Below are 14,655 nucleotides of genomic sequence, written 5' to 3'. Positions count from 1 at the left end.
ATATAATGGCTATATTAGACCATGGTAAATGTTCAGTATTACTGTTTCCTCACAAATATCATAACTAAAACGAAAATTTGCGAATCTGAAACAACTTTTTTCAAGTTTGTTAATTTACCAAAGCGTGAAAAGATCCCTTTAACTTATGAACTATACCTCCAATGTAAATATCATAATTTGTTAAACAGTGTGACGCTGGTTATTATGAGCTTGTAAGATATCATTATTTGAGTAAACAGTCGAATTCATTCAGTGTTAGGTAAACACACGTATCAGTAAGAATGGCAATGACGTGATATGCATTTATCAAACAGTAAAAATATTGCTTTATAATGATTTATTTTACTGTTTCGTTAGCAATTCATTTGGATTGTTCAGCCACCGACTGTGTGTCTTGCGTTTCAACTGTCGGTATTGCTCAATGTTTAGCCCGATACACTTTTCAATGAGATTGAAACCGATTATATTAGAAATATGTATGCGCTTAAGGCATATCTAAGCTATATAATTAATGATTTGTAAAATTAATACAAGCTTAACGTTTTAGAAACCTGCACAGTTGCTATATTGCTTACTGAATGTAATAATTTGTCGATAATGAAGTATTGAACGACCATCTGACTTAATTGCAGAACATTTTTAGAGTTTTTAGAGTTTTAATTAGCTTTCTGTGCTTAAAAAAAGATCAAAATAATAATATATAATTATTGAAAATGGTCAGGTGTCACGATTATAAACGAAAAAGTACTGATAATAAGATGGATTTACGTGTTTTGACGCATAATTGGTGACATGCAAAAACTTACATATCAATGTTACAGTATTGATCACTTCGAATCTTAGAATCTTCAAAGAATATGTTCCAATTTTTACATAATTATGTCTAGAAACTCCAAAGACGAGAACTGATAATTATGCGTTCAATCAATAAATAAGCCCCAGTTCACTTATTTCTATGGAAATCATTTAAAGCGCATGCTTATAAAACGGATTGTGGCGCGTGCCTGCTGTTGTAAGTTATAGAGGAGGTAAAAAATGTTCATTAGAAAAGTACATTTCAAATTAACCATTCTGCGTGTTGGTCTTTACATTTAACACAGAACAAGTTCCACTCTTTTCTGATATATTTCGCCTATATAGGCTTTTTCAAAGTTTGTTTTAACAAATTAACTACATTTCCTTTCTATTTCTCAACACAAACAATTATACAATGACCTCAAAAAACAAATAAACAGGAAATGACGTCATGACGTTAAAACGGCAGTGACGCTATTTAGTGCCAGAAACACATGCATGTAAAATTCACTGCTACAGTAATGATGATAATGAAAATATAAATATTACTATAATGAGATAATCGATTATAAACTAATTATTAAAACATAGATAATAATAATAATAATAATAATAAATCAATAATCAAAATAATAACTATACTACTGCGTAAAATGAAAATACAGGTTTGTGTTATAATACTAATTATAATAAATATTTTATTAATAATTATAATAAAAATAATAATATACTAGTAATAATAACAATATTACCAAAACTTCATTATCATTAAACTTATCATCATCATCATAATCTAACTATATTATCCCATTAATTATAACTATTAAGACCTTAAAATAGTTATCATCATATTATTATTGACAATTTTTTTTTAATGAATATTATTTTTGTGATAAAATACATGCATCAGCCTCTGACATTTAATTTCACTGTCTATATTGTTGCCATAAAATTTCGGAGGTTGATTTCGTATTCAGTCCATTAAGGAACCTCTGTTTTGAGTTTTTTGATCCATGACTATTCTTTCAGTTTTCGATACAATCCCGAATCATCCCGAATACACTGGGGTATGCTGACACCCATGTCGTCCATACCATGTTGGAGGGAGTTGAAATGTTCGACAACTGGTTTCTAAAGTGCTTAGTGTAAAATTCAGGTCGGTACGGCCTAGGTATGATTAACCCAATTCCCGCTTACTACGCGCAAGAAAGAGTTGTATAATTTATGCAAGAGGTTTGAGTTCTCCACTTATGTTTATTCACAAATGGAAACATTATATTAATATCCTGTTAAATGCAATAGTTTCGAATGGTGTTTTATAGAAAAGAATAAAAAAACAATGATCGTATTGTACGTGTCGCGGAGGAGATTGTTTATGAATGATTAAAATAGTTCTCTTTCTGCTGCGTCTGCGTGACGTAGTATTTTCGCTCATCTCATTCATAACTCTGAGGCTGGCGATAAACAAAGGGGAGTCCGGGTGAGAATAACGCACTAGTATAAGGTTATGCTTGTTTATATTCACAGGTATCAATTAATAATACGCTGACCACGAGTTCAACAATTATTACAGGGATACGATAGACAACATAAACAATGTTTCATTATCGCTGAAACTGTTAACAAAACATTTAAATATAACAAGAATATTTTCTAAAAAATGTAGTCTTGCTGTTTTGAGATAAGGTTTGGAATTATGGTCTCTTAATAACTTAATTCAAAACAAAGGTTTAATTATAGTGTTTTTTACTTGTTAGTCGCATATTTACCGCATTATAATGTGTGTTATAATAGGCAAACCATACATTAGTAAAATTCAATCTGCCTTCGCACATAGAAGGAATGGGTCAATAAGGTGCTGCGTTTCCTTTGCTTACTTCAGTTAGAGGTTCTTTACGTAATAGCAATCACAAGGCTCCGGCTTCAAAGGAATTGCGGAGCGATCTTACATAATAAAAGTCGTAGTTGCATGGTATTTGCGTTTTGCGTCCTATTTGGTCACGTGGTTCTTTTTCGCGGGTGTTTTGGCATTCATGATATGAGGCTATTAATAGATGCGCCTGTCGATAAACAAAGGAAACTTTACGGGTTATAACAACGCAATAGGTTACGCTCTCGCATACAACTCAATGACGTAGTACAGGTAGTAAATTGAGAGATTCGGGAAAAAGTTGACGCTTGTTTATATTCAATGGGGGGAATCACGTGGTCAGAATTGAGAAAACATGGCCGCCGATGCCTCGCTTAGATTGAAAAATTGAGTGTTCAAACAGGTACATCTTCCTTATTACTTACTTGTTTTTAATCGGATAACGCCTATCATATGGCCAGCCGGAAGCAGTTTCATAGTGTATCAACCGTTTCCCTCTGGTTGGTCGGAGTGTGGAGATTACTCATTGAATATTTTGCGATTTCTTGAACCGTCAATTGATGTTGTACACGCACTAACAATAATATCACTGTTTTCACAATAATTAGCACTGTTTAAGTACCAGTTGTGCATGTGGACGCATTGAAACTTACAAAAAATGGATACATCGATTGCTAATGGCGTTATTTTCAAGGTTAAGTTGAGTTTCGATTGGTTTTAACGATTGCTGTTGAGCACGCACATGGCTGTTGTACACGGACAACTTCTAGAACAATTGTTGTTGAGCACGCACATGTCAAGGAATACCGTTATCTCCGCAGAAAAAGTCTAAAACAACGTCGCATTGGCATGTTCCGGTACATGTAGCGATACATATCTTATTTATCCAGCAAAACACACATTTTGGTTGAAAATTGACGTTTTTTTTCTCATAAACTGCAAAACAAAACGAAACACACACAACAACTTTCATGCATGCTAAGCATATACTCAACACATATCATTATGAAATAGATTTTCCTTGATTCTCCAAGTACCAACACTTTTCCAATAAAATAGTTCAGTATTAAAACTATCAACATATTTATAACTGTTTTCACAGAGTCAGAAGCTCAGGGAAAGTACAAAACTGCTCACATAGGAACCAAACAGTATTGAAAGGGCCTTCGGGGTTTGGAAGCGAACCTTTCATGTCCTTCATGGTGAGGTATGTAAGGACATTGTTAATATTATTAATGATAAAATTTATTTAAGATTATAAAATAAAATGTATTTAATCAACAAAGATTGTTAATCGAAATTGACATCATCATATATTTCTAGGCATATCAAGTCTAAGAGTTGGAAAAAAAGTTATAAATAACTTAACATTATTTTTGCATGCCATAGACACACTTCAGATCTTAAATTCAACTTACTAATAGACGGAAAATATGCTGAATATTCTAAATATGAATAAATGTAACTGGTTTTTACATATTGAACAAGTCAATGTAACAGCAGTATACACAACTTTCTCGTATTACTGTAAAGTACTGATACATTACTGAATGCCAGCTAAAAAAAAATAAAACATTTTTAGATATGTTTTTGTGTATCTGTTAGAGCTCATAAGAAAAACATAAGATATTAGTAAATTGTTACACTCGGGAAAAAAAAGTAGCAGTTACTATTTACTCTCCATCAAGCATTGGGGACAAATTTGACAACATTTTTAACAATGACTTTTGATGTAACATTATTTTTCAATTTTATTCCTCCAATTTCTGTTTATAACAGATTAGAATGAAGCCTGCCAATATTAGCCGCATCATCATTGCCTGTGCTGTTCTTCATAATCTGTGGTTGATGTGGGGGAATCAGCAGTGAATCCGGAACCTTTAGAAGAGTTTGCCAAGGGAGATATGTTTCAGGCTGTATCGGATGGAAGAAGAGTTAGAGATACCATTGTCGCAAATTACTTTACTTTGGTTATTAACAGATTAAATATAAATGATTTCATTATATTTGTGCTTGTATATCTCGGATTCATACACTGATAGTTTGGTTCCTTGTTTGTTTATGTGGGTTTAACAGCATTGGAACAACCATTCAAAAAGTCAACAAAATATATCATTTCAATGCCCATATAATATTTTTGAAACAATGTTTAGGTATTAACCTCATCTGTACTTGTCTGTACTGTGATTCTTTCGTAGAACTTTTCATGTTTGTGCCAAGCTGTTCTGTTTGGCATATTACACCATCTGCATCTTGCTCAGTGACCTGTATATGTTTAAATATTTTAGTTTTTCTTGGTTTACTCTATTAACTACTTACACAAATGATAAGCATTGTTCTGAATGATTTTGATTATTGAGAGCCATCAGCTATTTTATTATGGTTATTGTTTAACAATGATCTGATTCTATTGGTTCAGTATGTCCGTTTCATTGTTAGCAAATAATTTCAATTTAAAGAATATGACATTGTCATTATATAGTTTAAAGTTGAATTTTTAGCTTATATAAATGAAACAATGTCCACGATTAGTTATATACATACATATATACATACTTAGTCTGAGGCACTTTCTTGTTACTGTTGCAACTTTGGTGTTCATCTGTATCTGCTGATGCACATCTTGCCTGATCTCTGATGAACATACATTATAGAACACTGTTATAGATCTATTATGTTAAGATCATATTATTTGTTCCATTGAGTCAACTTTGTTAAAGCAAGAGATATTTTGAAGTTTTTATTTGTTTTATACATGCGGTACAGTATAGATATAATATTGGAAACTACTTCTTACACTGTTAAAATCGTCAATAATCGAAGTTTAGTCTAAACATAATAAAATCTTGGGCAAAATACCAATGTTGCCCCCGCCAGAGGGTTGGATATGCACACGGAATGAGCCCATTGTGTTCATTCTGTATGTATTCACACCTCTGGCGGGGGGCTTAAGTGTTATATTGCCAAATCTTGACAAATGAATGAACAGTCAAACCAATACAACTTTCTGATTGTTACCACAATAACAGCTCGATCAGATAATGGCTTAAGACTGTATGACAGACTTGTTTAACAACGGTAATTTCAAACATAACTTTTTAACCATTTGTTTCGTAGATTAAATAATTAAGTAATAGAGTAAAATATTATCCTGTCTTTATAAAGTTTATATGTACTTGTCCCTTTAGCATGAAAAATTGTTCTGAAAACAATTTAACATTCACTTAAATGACAATATCATAAAGGGATTTCTTCAAGCAAAAAACAGCAATCCATAACAAATATAAATAAAACTCTCTGGAGGAAAAGCAACATTTTCAAATACTCGCAAGCCATTACAAAAGGCAGCTACACCGAAAGAGGCTAGCTATATAATTCCTTGACATGTGCGTGCTCAACAACAGTTGTTCTAGAAGTTGTCCGTGTACAACAGCCATGTGCGTGCTCAACAGCAATCGTTAAAACCAATCGAAACTCAACTTTACCTTGAAAATAACGCCATTAGCAATCGATGTATCCATTTTTTGTAAGTTTCAATGAGTCCACATGCACAACTGGTACTTAATCAGTGCAAATTATTGTGAAAACATTGATATTATTGTTAGTGCGTGTACAACATCAATTGACGGTTCAAGAAATCGCAAAATATTCCATGAGTAATCTCCACACTCCGACCAACCAGAGGGAAACCGTTGATACTCTATGAAACCGCTTCCGGCTGGCCATATGATAGGCGTTATCCGATTAAAAACAAGTAAGTAATAAGGAAGATGTACCTTTTTGAGCACTCAATTTTTCAATCTAAGCGAGGCATCGGCGGCCATGTTTTCTCAATTCTGACCACGTGATTCCCCCCATTGATATTCTCAATTTATAAAACGTTGAACATTAGTTCAACAATAACTTCAGCGATACGATAGACAAAAAAAAAGTTTCATAATCGCTAAACCGGAATATAACAAACAATTTATAATAATAATACGAATGCAATAGTAGAAGGTTAGTAGAAGGTTTAGCTTTTTTATATTCACAGTTCTCAATACATAGACAGTTGGATATGAGTTCATCAATTGACATGACGCCTTATCAGTGATCGCTCCGCCCACTTAATCACGTGGCTCAGCGGGAAGAAAACATAGACAAGCTAACACCAAAATGGCTTCTTTGCCTATAGACTGCATATAGATTTACGCGATATTCCGGATGATTTTATGGACTTGTTTAACACCATATTACACTTGTAAAGGGGTTGATGCGATTTAGTTATTCTGCAAATGCAAAAAATATACGATAAAAGAGAACATCAGCTTTTTATAACGGGTAATTCGGTACATTAAACACGCTCTCAAACGCTTGCGCGCTTACCGAAATCGAACCCGTTATTACGTGTAATGGTGGTATTTGCAATAAATTAAAACTTCACCGGTATTTACCCGTGTTATTAACACAATTTTTACCGAAACATTCCCCCCTACCCGTGTATTTGACACGAAATAGCGCTTTATAACTGGAGATTCGGTGAAGTTTTACGCGCTTTCTGACGTCGGATGGGTACCTCAATCCCACATGTTATTACGTATAAAAGTGATATTAATCATATTAAACATTGCTTATGGGACATTTAGCAATCACTATAATTTAAAGCGCAAAAACAACACAGTAAGTTTGGACATTGTCTGATATAAATTAGCGTTGTACGAAATGGAATACGGTCAGCTCCTAGTGTGGATTAAAAGTGTTTATTGGTGACACCACATGACTGCAAATGTGTAGATACCGTTGATAAGATAATATATCACATGTCACCTTCAAATAACATGTATGATGTCAATTTAGTGCATTACTATCAGAGTAATAAAACACAGCATGAATTAGGCTTCATGCTGGGTTTCAGTTCTCGTAAAGTAATGCAGATGAACATGTCTATGATACGGTTAAGCGATATACCCGAGGATTTTGGTGAACATTTTTTGCCGTATAGATGCTCTCTACGTCAACGAATAAAAGGAAGAAAAATTGCTAATGAGTCGTAATTGACTCTGTCCGAATTTTTAGGGGAAATAACGATGAAATCGACGTCAAATCCCGTATTTTCAGAAATCAACGAAAGGGAGGGGATCCCCATACCGTGAATTTCTCGATTTCCCAAACTGCAATTACGATCGCACATTGTAGTTGTAAAGCAGGGTAAGCTCTTAAATAGTTTGAAGAAACATATTGATGTTCGTTATGATACTGTTATAACATATATTATCACTTCATATGAACGACACTTCGCGCATGTATCAATATGCATATGCTATGCAATTACACTTCTCAAGATCTTTTTTCGGCTTTGGAAACGAAATAAATTCAATGTCACCAACTAAACTGTCAGGATATCGATTGTCCGAGTTACATAATCCCCATTGACACCGTTTAACCATTTTTAATCGTTTTTTAAAGAGGAATACAAAAGAAACTCGTTGGAATAAAAGTGAACCTAAACATGTAGCTTGTCTAGAAAATGGCGGACAGGTCGTTGCTAACGAGTGCGCCCGATTAATCGATCGCGGATTGGTGGATCAATTCTAGTGGGCGGAGCGATCATAGATAAGGCGTCATGTCAAATTAACATGACGCCTTATCAGTGATCGCTCCGCCTACTTAATCACGTGGCTCAGCGGGAAGAAAACCTAGACAAGCTAACACCAAAATGGCTTCTTTGCCTATAGACTGCATATAGATTTACGCGATATTCCGGATGATTTTATGGACTTGTTTAACACCATATTACACTTGTAAAGGGGTTGATGCGATTTAGTTATTCTGCAAATGCAAAAAATATACGATAAAAGAGAACATCAGCTTTTTATAACGGGTAATTCGGTACATTAAACACGCTCTCAAACGCTTGCGCGCTTACCGAAATCGAACCCGTTATTACGTGTAATGGTGGTATTTGCAATAAATTAAAACTTCACCGGTATTTACCCGTGTTATTAACACAATTTTTACCGAAACATTCCCCCCTACCCGTGTATTTGACACGAAATAGCGCTTTATAACTGGAGATTCGGTGAAGTTTTACGCGCTTTCTGACGTCGGATGGGTACCTCAATCCCACATGTTATTACGTATAAAAGTGATATTAATCATATTAAACATTGCTTATGGGACATTTAGCAATCACTATAATTTAAAGCGCAAAAACAACACAGTAAGTTTGGACATTGTCTGATATAAATTAGCGTTGTACGAAATGGAATACGGTCAGCTCCTAGTGTGGATTAAAAGTGTTTATTGGTGACACCACATGACTGCAAATGTGTAGATACCGTTGATAAGATAATATATCACATGTCACCTTCAAATAACATGTATGATGTCAATTTAGTGCATTACTATCAGAGTAATAAAACACAGCATGAATTAGGCTTCATGCTGGGTTTCAGTTCTCGTAAAGTAATGCAGATGAACATGTCTATGATACGGTTAAGCGATATACCCGAGGATTTTGGTGAACATTTTTTGCCGTATAGATGCTCTCTACGTCAACGAATAAAAGGAAGAAAAATTGCTAATGAGTCGTAATTGACTCTGTCCGAATTTTTAGGGGAAATAACGATGAAATCGACGTCAAATCCCGTATTTTCAGAAATCAACGAAAGGGAGGGGATCCCCATACCGTGAATTTCTCGATTTCCCAAACTGCAATTACGATCGCACATTGTAGTTGTAAAGCAGGGTAAGCTCTTAAATAGTTTGAAGAAACATATTGATGTTCGTTATGATACTGTTATAACATATATTATCACTTCATATGAACGACACTTCGCGCATGTATCAATATGCATATGCTATGCAATTACACTTCTCAAGATCTTTTTTCGGCTTTGGAAACGAAATAAATTCAATGTCACCAACTAAACTGTCAGGATATCGATTGTCCGAGTTACATAATCCCCATTGACACCGTTTAACCATTTTTAATCGTTTTTTAAAGAGGAATACAAAAGAAACTCGTTGGAATAAAAGTGAACCTAAACATGTAGCTTGTCTAGAAAATGGCGGACAGGTCGTTGCTAACGAGTGCGCCCGATTAATCGATCGCGGATTGGTGGATCAATTCTAGTGGGCGGAGCGATCATAGATAAGGCGTCATGTCAAATTAACATGACGCCTTATCAGTGATCGCTCCGCCTACTTAATCACGTGGCTCAGCGGGAAGAAAACCTAGACAAGCTAACACCAAAATGGCTTCTTTGCCTATAGACTGCATATAGATTTACGCGATATTCCGGATGATTTTATGGACTTGTTTAACACCATATTACACTTGTAAAGGGGTTGATGCCATTTAGTTATTCTGCAAATGCAAAAAATATACGATAAAAGAGAACATCAGCTATTTATAACGGGTAAATCGGTACATTAAACACGCTCTCAAACGCTTGCGCGCTTACCGAAATCGAACCCGTTATTACGTGTAATGGTGGTATTTGCAATAAATTAACACGTCATCGGTATTTACCCGTGTTATTAACAAAATTTTTACCGAAACATTCCACCCTACCCGTGTATTTGACACGAAATAGCGCTTTATAACTGGGAATTCGGTGAAGTTTTACGCGCTTTCTGACGCCGGGTGGGTACCTCAATCCCACATGTTATTGCGTATAAAAGTGATATTAATCATATTAAACATTTCTTAAAGGACATTTATCAATCACTATAATTTAAAGCGCAAAAACAACACAGTAAGTTTGGACATTGTCTGATATAAAATTAGCGTTGTACGAAATGGAATACGGTCAGGCTATTATAAATTAATAAGGCTACCAATATCAGACGCTCGCGCAGGTACCGACTTCCCCGAAGTTACCGCATTTATTGGTTAACTAATATCAGTAATAATAATTCTTTTACAATAGCATTTATCCAATACGTCTTTATTAAAATAATAACAAAATGGTTTTGACACACACAGAAACGTGATTTTTAACGGGGATTTCGTAAAGTTACACGAATTGGGTACCAAAATTCTTAATTATTTTACATGCACACGTGACATAATACATACTTAATAATGCTTAGTTATTGCTTATATGGCATTTCAAGTTTGTGAAATAAATTAATGTTCTATAAAGGGGATCTCGGTAATTCTTGACGCTTCCACTCGCTCTTGTCAAGACCGCATTGCCGCGTTGGAAATGGTATAAATTTAATTCATCTAACTTATCTTTCTGGATACCAAATGTCAGAGTTGCATTAACCCTTTTTACACCGTTTTTGCCATATTTCATTTCCGTTTTTTAATCCGAACAAAATAAACGAAACTCGTTTAAAAAAATGAGATCTAGGCATTCGTTTTTCGGCTTTGGAAACGAAATAAATACATTGTCACCAACTTATCTGTCAGGATATCGATTGTCCGAGTTACATAATCCCTATTGACACCGTTTAACCATTTTTAATCGTTTTTTTTTTAAAGAGGAAAACAAAAGAAACTCGTTGGAATAAAAGTGAACCTAAACATGTAGCTTGTCTAGAACGTGTATATGGACCAGAACGCGATCTACACGATGGCGTATTCATCATGTCTGCGAAAAATCCAGTTTTTGATGAAATGACGAAAAAATATAATCTATTATACATCCCTGAGACAATAGACCCTTTTCACAATAGGCCAAATTTGATAAGAGCGCAAAGTCACGTGACTCGCATAACTCCAGAACGAGGCTGAACGTGTATAAATTTCCAATAGTCTCGCGCAACGCCGCATCTGATTTTAACATTTCACTCTCTTGAACATTCGGAGATGTAACGACTTAAAAATGTCAGAATAAGTTATAAATACGTACTTGACATTATAAGTGTCAATACATTTAATAAATTGTCTTGATTAAAGTACTTGTTTTTCTTCATTTTTTCACACATTTGACACGCTTTGTTAGAGCTTTTATTTCGCGCTGTTTGAACAAAGATCTATCTTGTTTATTGATACATCTGTTGTTTAATAGCCCCTGTGTTTCGCATAAACCCATTATCTCGTTATGATCAGATACTATGCCGACAAATACTAAATAACAGCATGGTGTCATAAACCACCCGTGGTAGATGCCTGGTCATTGAACACCATGTATGGTACCCTGGCCAATGTCTTCTGGTGGTAGAAGTATTACGTAGTCATTTCTAAGACTAATATAACGCCAAATACTCAAACTAAATACTGTATAGATATTGGCCAGTTTAATCATAATTATACAGAGAATGCTGGACATTCGTCCTAGCCTAGTATTCACACAGGCGGGCATTCGTTCAATGTTTTTTGCACGGAACGTTTAGTGACATCTAGAGTCCGTGGTTTTTTGACAACCTTAACATTCGTGCCTTCGTTATTTTGATAATGTGGATTATGGTTTCTACAAAATTTTGACAGCCCGGACATTCGTTCCTTCGTTATTTGGACAGCCTGGAGATTCGTTCCTGAAAAATTGCTATCCCGGTCATTATTATCACATTTTATCAAAATAAAATATGCCACTCTGGGCATTTAGCTGGTAATTTAATATGTCGTTATTAAAATAGTTTTTAAAAAACCTCATATTTTGTGTTATACTATATTTTGGTAATATTTTATCATGATCATGAGAATCAAAACTTTTAAAACATTCGAAAAATCGACTTACACTGAGATCTCTAATTTGCCAAACCTTGCAGAAATCTGGACGTTAAAACTATGTAGGAGTATATATATCTGGTCTGTCAAAATAATGTTGGAACAATTGTCTGGTATGTCTAAAGAGCGTGGGAATGAATGTTCGGATAGTTAAAACAACGTATGAACGAATGTCTGCCTTGTCAAAATTAGCGTAGGAACGATTTTCCTTGTGAAAGAATTTTCGGATACATAATCAAGTGCTTAATACTTATAAATACATTTGAAATGTTTATTAACTTTTATGCTATTATAAGCACGAAACCTATTCAGCGGGTTACCCGGTACCGCTAAAATAAAACTCCGTCATTACATAGTTTTATAAAGAGTGTTCGTTAGTGTAAAGAAGAACACAATTAAAAGAAGCATTTTAATTGACCCGGGTTAATGAGTGTTTCCGAAAATTAAAGACACACACACACAAGAGAGATTTTTGAGATGAATTAAGTGACATATATTTTTCACTCATAATCACGTTTAAAGAGAAATGAAGGTGCATGCGTAGACAGTTCAGTTTGCTCCACGTTCGTTTTTACACCTGTATAAAAGTATTCTTCAATATTGTCTTTCACTGTAAAAGAACATTAATTAAAGTTAAGGTTCATGTAGAGGCTTCAGTTTGAAAAATGTGGGACCCCTAGCATTGAACTCAAATCTGACTAAACGAAGAGTGCCAAATTGAAAATGTTTACAAATTTGCTTAAAAGGGTGGTTTTCCTTCACACTGCTACCAATTTTGTGCAGCAAAATCTCATACCGCCGACAAAATCAATCAAAATACAAAGCGATTTTAACACAAAAATAGACATTCTTTTCAAAAATCTGAATGATGTTTATTCAACGTATTTCGGCGGAAAATTATATAACTAGTTAATAATATCGACATTGATGAGGGCAAGTTACGCTTAAATAGTAAAAAAAAAATACATATCTAGAAATATCAAAACTCGAACACATGTCATTTCATGACGATGGGGGCAGCCATTTTTAGATTAATAAATTGAAAGAAACATGCTAAAAACTCACTCATCGCCTAATAGACATTCCAAACGGTTGACGATGACAAATGCATTGGATTGTAATCTTTCAGTTGATGTGTGCAAACTGCATGATCAGACCTCATAAACACTCCAAAAAATAACTTTGTAAGAAGCGTTTCGCCAATGTTTACAATTGTTGTCGAATCACATGTACTTGTATTATTGCCCACAAAATAGTACGCTTACAGACTGACAGAAAGATCGATACGAAACTCCGTTCAATTCATCACGGTATACTATTTTATTGATAATATATAATAATAATAAATCGCTTCAACAACTTAAATGTAAAAATAATTCTTTTAAACGCAGTTTTTTAATAACGAAAGTGAAAACAACGGAAGTCGGGTGGATATTATGTGAGATGCACTTCGGCTCCAGAAAAACAATACAAATACACTAAAAAAGACGTGTGGGGGAAAATTTTCTGCTGGAAAATATTTGAAATGGGGTAAGTGATTATATCTCTGTGTGATCATTTCTGTTATTAAGCGCGATCTCTTCCTGATTAATGTTAACAGTTGTTTTACTAGTCGCGACCAACTGTCAAAATAATAGTGTATTTTCTCAGGTATGTGTATACACATACAAGGTTTTCTTACTACTTCACGTGATTTCGACCGATTTGTAATGCACGTTTTTTCTACGGAGCACAGCGAGTGCCACGCTTTCAAAATGTGTAGAAGGAATCGATATACAAATGTATAAAAAGATTCGGTTTGCCAAAAGGAACACATTATTCAAAACGGTACAAGGACAGTAGTTGTTCAGGATGGAAGAAAGAAAAAACTATGATACCTAGCTGTGTATTTCTTTGTAAAACTATGATTTCTAGAGTCGTCTGCACAAAACTAATAAAATCTTGTTATTGATGAGCAATATCTCCTTTTATAACAATGATTTCTACTCAGCCAAACATATTTCTATATATTTATTTACAATTGTATATGTCTACTGCAATTTCTTTCAATTTGAGATGGTTTAAAATTTTCCATTTGGTTATATCAAAATTGTTAAGCCCTTGAAATAGAATGGTGACTCTTATTATCCACCATACCTGGATTTTAAAAAAGTAGTTCAGTTTAGTTCTTTTTAGAATTTTGTTTAGGAAAATCATCCAAAAAATGCAGTTGAATAATAACTTATTTGTTGTTTTCTGACAATAATTTTCTGTGAAATGTTGCTAATTAACAATTGTTGCTAACTTGATCTTGTATATGTATATAGCTTTTTATCCCATCATCAGACGT

This window comes from Dreissena polymorpha, chromosome 14, assembly GCF_020536995.1.
Source record: "Dreissena polymorpha isolate Duluth1 chromosome 14, UMN_Dpol_1.0, whole genome shotgun sequence".
Classification (NCBI taxonomy): Eukaryota; Metazoa; Mollusca; class Bivalvia; order Myida; family Dreissenidae; genus Dreissena; species Dreissena polymorpha.
The sequence above is the reverse complement of the archived record's forward strand: the minus strand, read 5'-3'. Positions refer to the sequence as shown.